This window comes from Petromyzon marinus, chromosome 8 (assembly GCF_048934315.1).
Source record: "Petromyzon marinus isolate PM22_M1 ecotype Great Lakes invasive population chromosome 8, UKy_Petmar_22M1.pri1.0, whole genome shotgun sequence".
NCBI lineage: Eukaryota > Metazoa > Chordata > Hyperoartia > Petromyzontiformes > Petromyzontidae > Petromyzon > Petromyzon marinus.
The window spans coordinates 7,591,259-7,604,580 of NC_133674.1; the positions used below are offsets into that span (position 1 = coordinate 7,591,259).

General features: G+C 50.0%; 1 long non-coding RNA gene across 1 annotated transcript; it reads right to left on the minus strand.

Moving 5' to 3' along the window:
- Positions 1 to 2,331: 2,331 nt before the first annotated feature.
- LOC116940181 (uncharacterized) lies at positions 2,332 to 11,565 on the minus strand. The gene is made up of 3 exons (XR_012941252.1): positions 11,132 to 11,565; positions 6,545 to 6,638; positions 2,332 to 2,612 (listed from the first exon to the last, which is right to left on the minus strand). It is a non-coding gene; the product is annotated as an uncharacterized LOC116940181 (long non-coding RNA).
- Positions 11,566 to 13,322: the final 1,757 nt, after the last annotated feature.

Sequence of the window (13,322 nt, forward strand, 5' to 3'; positions counted from 1 at the left end):
GGGCCGGGGAGCAGACGACAGACTTACGGTCGGAGACGGCACTTAACAGCGTGGTGGGGCCTTGGAAACCCCATGGCGATTCCCTTATAACAATAATAATAAAACATTGAATGTATTCCTCACAGGGGGGAGATCCGTGTTTTATTGCACTGGTGGTGTGGTGGTGGTGGTGGTTGATGGCGTGGCAAGGGAAGGGGATGTGGGTGGGTGGGGGGCTCAGGCGCCCCTTCCGAGGGGGGAAGCCGAATCGCTGGACACGAAGCATGCAGTGCGCGGCAGGGTGGAAAATTTTGTTGGTGGGGCGGTGCCGGGGCGAACGTGCCGCTTAATTCGTGCATTGAATACGAAGAAGACAGCTGTTGGAAGGTGCCTCAATGCAGTCCAGTATACGCAATTAGTCGCAGTCAAATGCAATCGCAGTCATCAGGGTGAGGGCCGCCACACATTTGAAACTATTGTGGTATTTGACAGCAGCACGGTGATGGGGGGGGGGTGTTGTCACGTGTCGTGTATTGTCGAGGGGTGGCACATCAGGGGGGGCTGCACGAAGGGCCACGAGGAGCCGTCAGTGGCCTGCGGGCCTTGCAATAGAGAGCAATGGCATAGCACACGAGGCTATCACGACCGTGCTGTTTCACAGACGGGTCACGTTTAAAGTCGTTTCACCGTTGCTGATGATGCCCTAATGTGGCTTTACCCAATTAAGTAAATGTGCGATAATTTTTACATTTTCAAAGATGGACCGTGACGTCAGCACGAAACAAAGATAAAGACTCCCCCCCCCGGTATAGACTTAACAGACTGTTGAGGCAAGTGCTGTTCGCGACCACCTATGAAGGCCGGGACGGTACACGAGCGGGTGGGTGGCCAACACCACGCCCGGCCGCCTTTGTTTCCCTAACGGTGAGGTTTACACACCGCACCAGGTACTCATTGGATGGGTGAGACGACCTACAAAGAGACCCAGCCCCGGTTCAGAGAGTCGTCACTGGTGCTGTGAGCGGGTTCGCAGCGGAGCGTGCTAAACGCTGCTATCATTTTAAACATTTGCCAAATTTGGACCGTGACCTCAGCACACAACATCCGCTCTAAAGAAACGGACAGTGCACATGCAGAGTTAATAGACGCGCAGTATTAACCAGGGCAGCTGCCGGGCTCCAACTGTCAACCTCTGCCGCGACCATCGGAAGGGCCATCGCGTGGCTCACGGTCGAAATTGTGGGGGTCGGATGGTGATGGCTTAGATGCACGTGGCCCGTAATCCAGCGCTGTGGAGACGGCGAGGGTTGCTGGATCACACACAGATATTGTTCAACTCCCTTCCTGTGGGCATCGGGGAGGTGCCGTACTCTGGCTCGCCGCCAGGAGAAGGCAGTTCCGCCAAAACGGGGATAGAGTGTTGCCCCCTCGCGCGCGTGGCCTTTCTCTGCGTGCTCCGCTTTCCTCCCACGTGTAAAACGCTCGTCCATTGACCGATAACACCTTCATATATAGAGGACGGCAGAGCTCGCAGGATAACTTTGCGCCTGCTCGTCGCGTGGCTGCTGCTGCTGCTGCCTTCCCGCTCGTCTTTATGTTTGTGCGTTGATCTTCGTTCGCATCGCACGCAGCCGACCGTCGGTCTGTGGTTCCTCCTCTCCGCACCTCCTCCTCTCTGCTCAAGAGCGAGGAGCGAATACTGCGCCGCGTTGGGGCGCTTACAAGTTGACATCATCATCATTATATCCATTCGAAATGTGTAACATTTATTTTATTGATTTGAAGCTTTCGTGACCGCAGGTCTTACCCTTTGGTTTATTCGGTGAAGTCACGTGTAGAAAGACAGTACATTGTGTTCTACCTGATGACGCTTGCTTGTGTTACAATCGAAACGTCGTACTCTATTGTTAAATTAAATTTTCTTCCTACGTGACTTTGCCGAAATAACCAAAGAGTCATTTATTTTATGAGACCTCCTTTGCCAGTAACAAGGCATCATGTTTGCAATAACCACAACACAAGCAGTCAAAATGCAAACAATAAGAGACGACTCTGATAATAATATTGGCACTGTCCTTGAATTTGATTGGTCCACACCCGAGACGGCTTTTCTTAGAGCCTTGAATAAAGGTGTCAGTTTTTGTGCCAGTTAAAAGGGTTAAAACCTATTACTACAGTAATTTATTTTATTTTCGATTGCGCACGTACGCTTCAAGTCGTTCTGGTTTGTTACAGTTTATTTTGTGTACTTTCTTTTGTTGAATGTCGTCACGGCACAATACAATTCGCGATTCGTTTCTCCCGTGACAGATTGCCGTCACGTTTTCACGACCGCATAATTTCCTCCCCCCCCCCCCCCCCTTCTTCCGACGGAGCCAATTCAAATCACGTTTTTTTTTGTTGTGTTCGCAATTTTTTTTGCGTGCGTGGTTTCACGTAAAACTATTTCGTTTTATCTAACATCAATAGCCGGGATCGCCTCAAGTGGCAGTGATTCTTATTGGTGGAGATGGGGGTGGGTGGGGCGCAGCGTACTGTGACGTCAGTAGAGTAAGCCGTGCTGCTGTGCATGATGATTTGACGTTGCTCACCAGAAAACCGCTCCACACTTCTTAAAATCCCATCATCGGCATCTGCTCCGAAGCCAGTGGGTGGATGGGTGGGGGAGGGGGGGGTGGGGTTGATGTACACACGAAGAGAGAGAAGTCCACAACGTAAGGTCTAAATTTTGATTTAAAGCTTTCGTGACTGCAGCAATTCATATTCTTAGCTCTTCCGGTAAAGTCACGTTGAAGGGAAACAATAAAATAATAAAATATATATAAAACAATAAAAAAAATTCTCACGACGTTTCGACCATAACACAAACGGCACACCTGATGACGACCGTTTGTGTTATGGTCGAAACGTCGTTAGAATGTTTGTTGTTTTAAATATATTTTATTATTTTATAGTTTCCCTTCAACGTGACTTTACCGAAAGAGCTAAGGATATAACGTAAGGTCTGTTTAGAGAAGCTTCCTTGTTTTTTCTTGAGCGAAGTCCGCGGTGAGCCGCACGGCTCCTCTTCACGGCGACTCAACGACGCCGTGGTGTTACGCCAAAGTTATCGTCAGTTTGCCGTCAAAATACCACCACCACCACATGGCCTAACCCGGAAGAAAAAAACGTATGAATCACCATGATCCGATCTATTTTAACCGGACAGTGACAACCCCCCCAAAAAAAGTCGAGTTTTTTTTTCCCTCGAGTGTTAAATCTACAACTCTACAAACGGTCACAACGTAAAAAAAAACAAATGCGAATCCTATTAGCTGCGTGCCCCAACTTGATAAACTATTGTAGCTGTCCCACTGTATCTCGTGACACGATGCCGACGATGTAACCGGGGCGACGATGTCTCACGCGTGATGGCATTTCATCAGCACGGCTCTCCGATGTGGGTTTGTTTTTTAGCAAGTTGTTACGATCCCGACCCTGACGCCTGCTGCTGCTGCTGTATATTTTGAGTCTGCGTGTCTCTCTCACTCTCTTTCTCTCTCTCCCCGTGGTCGCGTGGACTTTTGCTCCGGGTCCCTCCGGGTTTTTCCCTCCACAGTTAGAATCTACGTCAGCAAAATAACAAGAAGAGCCAATTCTTTAGAATTCTGTCAATCAAAAAGAACAACATTTTTCAAGAGCCGCAATGCCACGTGGCAAATACGTAGACGGTGGTGGTCCTTAATAAATAACGCCACGAGGCAGTCCTTAAAGATCCGCACGAGGGCTCCGGAGCTGCAGGTTTCCAACCCCTCCCTGGTTCAGAGTATTTGGATGCTATAAATTTCAACATGATAAGCCACTTCATTTGGCTAAAACAACCTAATGCAACAGTACCTTCTTGATATATCTACATGTGCACAACTGCAATAATGATTATAACTGGCCCATAGTTTACGTCTCTGTATTGCGTTCAGAGTATTTGGCTGCAATAAGTTGCCACGTGATAAGCCACTTCATTGGGCTTTCATTTGTGATTGCCAGGTGGCTTTTGAAAAAGAGCCATATAGCGGTGCAGTTGGGGCCTTACCTGGTGACATAAAGCAATAGTTTAATGGTATACTGTAACATCGGACCTTTATCATCAGTATCAAAATATAATAATCGATTTTACCCTTTGTGGCATTACACAGTTGTGTAAAGACGTTCAAACACCAAACAGAAACCTTTTTCGCAAGGAATCATGTCTGCAGTCACTGCATATACTTGTGGTGATCGTGCAAACAAAAACATGATCTGGTAATACATGGCATTGTCTTTGAAACTGATTGTTCTTAGGGCCTAGTCTCAACCTTTTGGCGTTCTCTGGTCTAACTAGGCCCGAAAGAAGGCTCTGGTGTAGGCCAATCAGTTTCAAAGACAATGCCATGTATTACCAGGGCATGTTTTTATTTCCATGATCACCACACGTATGTTTAGTGACCGCAGACATGATCCCTTGCAAAACAAGGTTTCTGTTCGGCGTTTGAACATCTTGACACCTGTTTTATTTCCGGAAAGGGGTAAAACCTCTTCTTGTGTTTTTTTTGTATAAACGGGGTTTTATCGGCGTCTCGCTCGCGTGCGGGAAACGGACCGCAGCGACGCGCTCTTCGATTGGCTGGGCAGCCTCCAGCTCTCTTTCTCTCTCGCTCTCCAAAAGGCCTCATTTTTTAGTTTGTTTCTGGTTGAATGCTAACGCATCGTTAGGGACGGTAACTGCATTATCCTGATTACGTACGGCTACGAGGCCAGACATCTGAGGTGACATTTGCTTTTAGCTGAAATTGGATGTTGCTGCCCAAATCACCGCCGGGTGTCAACACGAACAATCAACCTTGGCAGCCCGAATGCAAATTAAAATGGCGGTAATGGGATCGGCAAAAAGGGAAAATAGCGCAGAGGGGCAATTTCAACTTTGAGAAATATTAATGGTAGCCGACCCCCCCCCCCTACCCCCCCCCCCCCTACTTAGGGAGAGCGAGGCGGTGAGGTTTTGCCCTCGGGGCTGAGTTGAAGCCACCCACCCAGTTTGACGGACTAGACTAAACATCGGCCCAGGCGTGTGCAAACAAACGCACCGCCACAAAATTCGGGCTATGGGCATATTTTTTTTGTCATGGGTTGTGCGACGAGCTGTATACTACCTACATACAAAGTGTGTAGTACTAGTCGCTGGATTTGCGATGTGAGGACGTGTTCGCGTGATGTTGCCGCGCCATCTCATCGGCCCATTTGGGGCTTGTTCCAAAAAAACACAAATGGGGCCGGTGATAAAGATTGTTTGGGACTGCCATATATAAGGGGGCTTAATGCCAACTGAGAGCGTAAATAAGCAATGAGGCGCACACATTAGAGGGAATAGACTATTTTAATTAAAACATATATTACTCTTATCACATTTACAATTTCCCCACACAGAGCAACCCACCGGCCCACGGAATGGACCGGCCCATCCAGGCATTTGCCGTACGAACTGCTGCCCCACGGCCAGTCCGGGCCTGCCTGACTCAGACCCTCTGCTACTGCGACCCCAATCCCCCCCCCCCCCCCCCGCGGAGTTAAAAGTTTATCCCAGGGCAGACAGAGACGACGCAGCTAGAGGCGACGGGGACTGCCGAGAGATAACGGCTCTGCCCCGCTTGTTAAGGAAAAGCAATCGGGAGCGGCTGAGACTGAGCGGTGGCCCAGTGTGTTTGCCATGGGTGCTGCTCTGCCAGATGTGGCGAGATGTTAACTACCTCGCCTGGTTTATAGAAATGCGTGGGTTCGATCCCTACGCTGACACCTGCTGGTCACGTGAACATTTCTCCAGTTCCTCCGATTTTTCCCTCCACATTTAGAATCAACGTGGGTTTCGAGAATTTGCTATAAATTTCCACAAGATGACCCACTCTGTTGAGCTATCATTTGTGGCCAGGTGGCTTCTGAAAAATTGCTTTATAAGCACAGTGGGCAATGCCTGGTAAAAAAAAAAAGTTTTAGTTTAATTATTTATCTCCTCGACATAGCCCTGCGCCTAGGCCCCTCCGACCCATGCCCCGCCCCGTGGCCCCCGAGCGCAGTTGCACCGCCTGTGCACTAAATAGCTCCACGCAGCCGGACTTGTGAGGAACGCGGATGGATGGTGGTTGATCATGGTGATTGATGACGGAGAGGTAGCCAAAGGAGCGAACGCGGGGCCAAGAGGACGTCCACGGCAGACGTGGAGCGGTGGGGTCAAGCAATGTGCACAGGGGTATTGTGAGCGGTGGCGGCGACGGTGTGGGTAGGCCTTCATCCAGCAGTGGACAGGTCATGTCTGGTACGTATGTATGGTGAGCTCTTTCGCGCACCGTGTGTAGCCAACCGCGATAATCGGAGGCTGGGGATGAGTAGTCGTCTAAAGGTGTCATCTGCACGCCTCTGCTGATTTTTTTTTACATTGGCCAGTGGTAATTCTTAACCGGCAGCACGAGTCCAGCGGTGGAAATTCCACGTTCCTATGGCAGGAGCCAGTTGATCCCATAGGACGATCAGCTTAATTTTTTTACCGCGTGGTTCTTACCGAATTGATGCCCAAATGGATGACAAGACCTGGACCAGGTTGCGAACTTTGAACCTTCCGATGGCATCAAGTGCTCGCACGGAATGAAGAATTGCTGAAACAAATGATAAACATAATCATAACATTATTCATGAGAAGCGGCCGAGTTAGTCAGACGGCGTAAATCGAAGAGTACAAAAAATGTGAATATAGATTTTTCGAAGCACATACATACACATATGGATATTACACGTTGTACCTTTTATAGGCACATAATGAAAGCTGCATGACAGCAGAGACACGCACAACTGATATAATATGAGCACGTAGATGTGCAAACACTGCATTTCAGTTACGTAAATGCCAATGCCGTATTATTGTGAGAAAAAAAACCCTGAACATGGGGCAATTGAAATGAGCAAATGTAACTCCAAGCCACGAACAGACGGTGATCTCCAGAGGATCCTCACTGTCATTTGAAATTCATATTGAGAGTGCAATATCTGCCATGCGCGTGAATATTTCGCGTTGGCACCAAAAAAAAAAACCCCCTCACATCAAGATCTCCCATGTGCAGTAAGTCCTCGCTTAACGTGCTGGAATGCGTTCCTGTAAAGTGCCGCGTTCAGCGAAAAACGCGTTAGGCGAAAACCATTTTTGGAAATAAAAACGAAAACCAAGGAGAGACGTTTGTTTGCGAATTCGGTTAAATGAACGCAGAATAATAAAGAGCCGCAATGCAGCATGTGGCGAATACGAGACGGTGCTGGTCCTTAATAAATAACGTCACGAGGCAGTCCTCAAAGAGCCGCACGGAGCTGCGGAGTGGCAGGTTGCCTACCCCTGCCCATAGATAATGTAGCCATAACGTTTGGCGAGACGTACCAAGCACGCACGCACAGTGAGATGAGATGGCGGGACAAAAGAACTGAGGGCGCATCGCCATATTACTGTATCGTTCCGCGTACTGTGTATCGCTCCGCTCAGACTCGCAAGCTCGACAAAGTAGTTCATTATCGACCGCTCAGAAATCGCGTTATGATGGCGCGCGTTCCGTGTTGTGTCGGTGCGCGTTCCCGAATGGAAGAACCGCGCAACAGCCAACGCGCGTTGCGTGAGCTCCCGTTACGTGATGTTCGAAACGTGCGTTTTTAGACTATTTGTCTGCTGTACATTTCCACGTGATAAGCCACTTCGTTTTGTGCTATCATTTGTGATGGACAAGTCGCTTTATGAAAAAGAGCTGTACAGCTCAGTGGGCCTTATCTGGTCAAATAAGATAATATTTTTTTATATATATATAGTTAAGCGACGACTTAATCTGTATCTTTGTTGAGGCGTAACTGATGACTCGGAGGCAGATCTTCGTGTAAGGGCTTGCGCCACGTTTATTAAGGGCTCACGCCACTTGTTTTATTAAAGACCTTTCTTCGCACACGACTCCGTGTACTGCACACTCACTGCCTACACTCCACACCCCAGGGGAAGGGTACTGGGGAGGTCCCTAGCACACCCACAGACTACCCTAGCCTGGTGCCAATTTCCCCCTACCCTGGGTCCCATCGCTCCCCCGGGGGAAGGGTACTGGGGAGGTCCCTAGCACACCCACAGGCTACCCTAGCCTGGTGCCAATTTCCCCCTACCCTGGGGTCCCATCGCTCCCCCAGGGGAAGGGTACTGGGAAGGTCCCTAGCACACCCACAGGCTACCCTAGCCTGGTGCCAATTTCCCCCTACCCTGGGTCCCGACTTCCACCCTTCTCGTTCCCGGACCCTCCAGACGACCCTGAACCCGTGACGGGTTCCAGATTAAATCCCCCAGGGGGGCATGACGTCACCGTCCCGCCCCCTGTGCATGACGTCACCATCCGTGACGTCATCGTACCAGAGGGCGAGCGTGATATGACGTCACTAATTCCTACTCTACATCTTTACGCACCAGTTATTGGGCGCGTTTTCTCCCAATGCTGCATAAATCTGGATACGAATTAACGACTTCCCATTTCGCCTACATGACGGCATTAGTTGTGCTCGAGGCGACATGAGAACACGTGACAAAGTGGGGCCACCGCCTTGAAGGGGCCCACCGCCTCCCACCCATCCACAGCGGTGCGATTGTGGCCATGCAATTTCTGACTGTGGACCACATAGTAAACCCAAAAAGTAGAGACATTGAGATTAGTCGAGTTGCATAGACACATTGAGATTAATGAATATACTTTGAGACTCCGAGAGATACATGAAGGCACACAGACACTCACAGAGACACATCGAGACACAATGAAGACACACCACACCAGCGTGATTGTGGCTATGCAACCCAGGAGCACATTCCTGCCTACTCGTCACTGATGTTCGCCGTGGCAGGGATTCGAACTCGGATAACGGGAGTTGGCAGCGCAATGCCCTAACCACTGCACCACCACCACGCCGCATGTAGACACAGCCAGACACGCGGAGAGGCGTACAAAACACAGAGAGAGAGAGAAGAACTGCGGACACAGATACAATGAGAGGCGTGCAGTGAGTGCTGCTAATGGGCTGTCAGCGACAGGACGATGATTTCTGGGCCGAATGAGGGCCTTCAGCCACACGGCATTACCCCCAGCACTGCCGAACGTCAATAAAACGCATCACGACAGAGTTATTATCTTTCCCTAATAATTAGCTGCGTGCGTGTGAAAGTGCCCGAGTGTGCATATAGTACGTGTGCAATATTTTTTGTGCGTGTGTGTTTGTGAGTGCATGTGGCTGTGCGTGTATGAGTGGGGATCGGTCGTGCGGTGGGTAGCGCGCTGCGCGAAGAACCCGACCACCCGAGTTAGATTCCTGCTCATGGCCAACACCAGTGACGACGATCTGAATAGGTCCTGGGCCCCTCTGTATCTGTTCAATATTCACAGAAGCAGAGGAGGCTGGTTGGCCATTATGAATTGTGCCTTACTACACAAGGCGTGCTCCATGGGTTTACTCAATGACCTTCCTTCACAAGGCGTGCTCCATGGGTTTACTCAATGACCTTACAACACAAGGCGTGCTCCATGGGTTTACTCAATGACCTTACTACACAAGGCGTGCTGCATGGGTTTACTCAATGACCTTACTACACAAGGCGTGCTCCATGGGTTTACTCAATGACCTTACTACACAAGGCGTGCTGCATGGGTTTACTCAATGACCTTACTACACAAGGCGTGCTGTATGGGTTTACTCAATGACCTTACTACACAAGGCGTGCTCTATGGGTTTACTCAATGACCTTACTACACAAGGCGTGCTGCATGGGTTTACTCAATGACCTTACTACACAAGGCGTGCTCCATGGGTTTACTCAATGACCTTACTACACCAGGCGTGCTCCATGGGTTTACTCAATGACGTTACTTCACAAGGCGTGCTCCATGGGTTTACTCAATGACCTTACTACACAAGGCGTGCTCCATGGGTTTACTCAATGAAATTCCTTCACAAGGCGTGCTGCATGGGTTTACTCAATGACATTCCTTCACAAGGCGTGCTGCATGGGTTTACTCAATGACCTTACTACACAAGGCGTGCTGCATGGGTTTACTCAATGACCTTACTTGACAAGGCGTGCTCCATGGGTTTACTCAATGACGTTACTACACAAGGCGTGCTCCATGGGTTTACTCAATGACCTTACTACACAAGGCATGCTGCATGGGTTTACTCAATGACATTCCTTCACAAGGCGTGCTCCATGGGTTTACTCAATGACCTTACTACACAAGGCGTGCTCCATGGGTTTACTCAATGACATTCCTACACAAGGCGTGCTCCATGGGTTTACTCAATGACATTCCTACACAAGGCGTGCTGTATGGGTTTACTCAATGACGTTACTTCACAAGGCGTGCTGCATGGGTTTACTCAATGACCTTACTACACAAGGCGTGCTCCATGGGTTTACTCAATGACCTTCCTACACAAGGCGTGCTGCATGGGTTTTCTCAATGACCTTACTACACAAGGCGTGCTCCATGGGTTTACTCAATGACCTTCCTACACAAGGCGTGCTGCATGGGTTTTCTCAATGACCTTCCTTCACAAGGCGTGCTGCATGGAGGATTTTCTCCATGTGTTATCTTTGCTTACGGACACGAATAACATCATTAAATGAACAGATATCAGATGAACAACTCTGAACTCTACCGGGAAAAAAAAAGAATAATCATACATACTATTTGGTTCTTTCGGTAAAGTCACGTAGGTAGAACATAATAGATCACGACCTTCCGATCGCCACGCAAGCAACTGTCATCAGGTGTTGCGATCGAAACGTCGTGATCTATTATATTGTCTACCTACGTGACTTTACCGAAAGAACCAACGAGTATGGATTCCTGCAGTCACAAAAGCTTCAAATCAAGAATAATCGTACGGCTGGTGGGTGAGTGGGGCTTTCCCCGGGTTATTAAATAAGCCCTATTTGCAAAGCAGATTAGTGTTGTGTATTCATTTATTTAGGCTAAACAACCCGCGCCTGACTCAGTAAATCAGCGACGCCTCGTTAGGGATAATAACTCGTTAGGGATAATAACGACCACTCCCACAGGATCGTAACGGAGCCGTCGACAAAGGGACCGACCGTGTACGGTCAGCAGCAGCAGCGGCTTTCTCCTCTTGCGAGTGATGGTGATGATGATGGCTCCCAGCGTCTCTCTCCTCTTAGCAGTGATGATGATGGCACCAGCAGCAGCAGCAGCGTCTCTCTCCTCTTGCGAGTGATGATGATGATGATGAGTGTGTTGAGTGTGGTGAGTGCGGTTAGTGTGGTGAGTATGGTGACTGTGGTGAATGTGGTGAGTGTGCTGAGTGTGGTGAGTGTGGTGAGTATGGTGAGTGTGGTGAGTGTGGTGAATGTGGTGAGTGTGGTGAGTGTGGTGAGTGACGTGAGTATGGTGAGTGTGGTGAGTGCGGTGAGTGTGGTGAGTGTGGTGAGTGTGGTGAATGTGGTGAGTGTGGTGAGTGTGGGGAGTGTGGTGGGTGTGGTGAGTGTGGTGAATGTGGTGAGTGTGGTGAGTGTGGTGAGTGACGTGAGTGTGGTGAGTGTGGTGAGTGTGGTGAGTGTGCTGAGTGACGTGAGTATGGTGAGTGTGGTGAGTGCGGTGAGTGTGGTGAGTGTGGTGAGTGTGGTGAATGTGGTGAATGTGGTGAGTGTGGGGAGTGTGGTGGGTGTGGTGAGTGTGGTGAATGTGGTGAGTGTGGTGAGTGTGGTGAGTGACGTGAGTGTGGTGAGTGTGGTGAATGTGGTGAGTGTGGTGAGTATGGTGAGTGTGGTGAGTGTGGTGAGTGTGGTGAGTATGGGGAGTGCGGTGAGTGTGGTGAGTGTGGTGAATGTGCTGAGTGTGGTGAATGAGTTGAGTGTGGTGAATGTGGTGAGTGTGTCAGTGTGGTGAGTGTGCTAGGTGTGGTGAGTGTGGTGAGTGTGGTGAGTATGGTGAGTATGCTTAGTGTGGTGAGTATGTTGAGTGTGGTGAGTGTGGTGAGTATGGTGAGTGTGGTGAGTATGGTGAGTGTGGTGAGTTTGGTGAATGTGCTGAGTGTGATGAGTGTGGTGAGTGTGGTGAGTATGGTGAGTGTGGTGAGTGTGGTGAGTGTGATGAACGTGCTGAGTGTGGTGAGTGTGGTGAGTATGGTGAGTGTGGTGAGTATGGTGAGTATGGGAGTGTGGTGAGTTTGGTGAGCGTGGTGAGTATGGTGAGTGTGGTGAGTATGGTGAGTGTGGTGAGTATGGTGAGTATGTTGAGTGTGGTGAGTGTGGTGAGTGTGGTGAGCGTGGTGAGTGTGGTGAGTGTGGTAAGTGTGGTGAGTGCAGTGAGTGCGGTGAGCTTGGTGAGTGTGGTGAGTGTGGTGAATGTGGTGAGTGTGGTTAGTATGGTGAGTGTGGTGAGTGTGGTGAGTGTGGTGAATGTGCTGAGTGTGGTGAGTGTGGTGAGTGCGGTGAGTGCGGTGAGTATCGGGAGTGCGGTGAGTGTGGTGAGTGTGGTGAGTGTGGTGAATGTGTTGAGTGTGGTGAATGTGGTGAGTGTGAGTGTGGTGAGTGTGCTAGGTGTGGTGAGTGTGGTGAGTGTGGTGAGTATGGTGAGTATGCTGGGTGTGGTGAGTATGTTGAGTGTGGTCAGTGTGATGAGTATGGTGAGTGTAGTGAATTTGGTGAATGTGCTGAGTGTGGTAAGTGTGGTGTGTGTGGTGAGTATGGTGAGTGTGGTGAGTGTGGTGAGTGTGATGAACGTGCTGAGTGTGGTGAGTGTGGTGAGTATGGTGAGTATGTTGAGTGTGGTGAGTATGGTGAGTGTGGTGAGTATGGTGAGTGTGGTGAGTGTGGTGAGTATGGTGAGTGTGGTGAGTGTGGTGAGTATGGTGAGTATGGTGAGTGTGGTGACTATGGTGAGTGTGGTGAGTCTGGTGAGTGTGGTGGGTATGTTGAGTGTGGTGATTGTGTGAGTGTGGTGAGTGTGGTGAGTGTGGTGAGTGTGATGAACGTGCTCACCTTCTGTCCGCTCTTCACGTTCGCGGTTGACGGCGCTCCGCTTCGGGACTCTGCTCGCGGTCTCTGGCCCGTGGGAGCGCTCGCACGGAACCGGGCGCTTCTCCCCCTGATCGAGCGCCTGTCTCTCTCCTCTCTCTCTCTCTGTGTTGGCCGTGTCCCTCTTCCCGAGCCACTCGCTCCAGCGTGAAATTCCTGGCTACACCGTCCCCCCACGCCCCTATCGAGTGAGTGGCGCTGAAAGCCCTCTGCGCGACTCGACGACCGATGGGGGTGAGCCGCTGGCAGT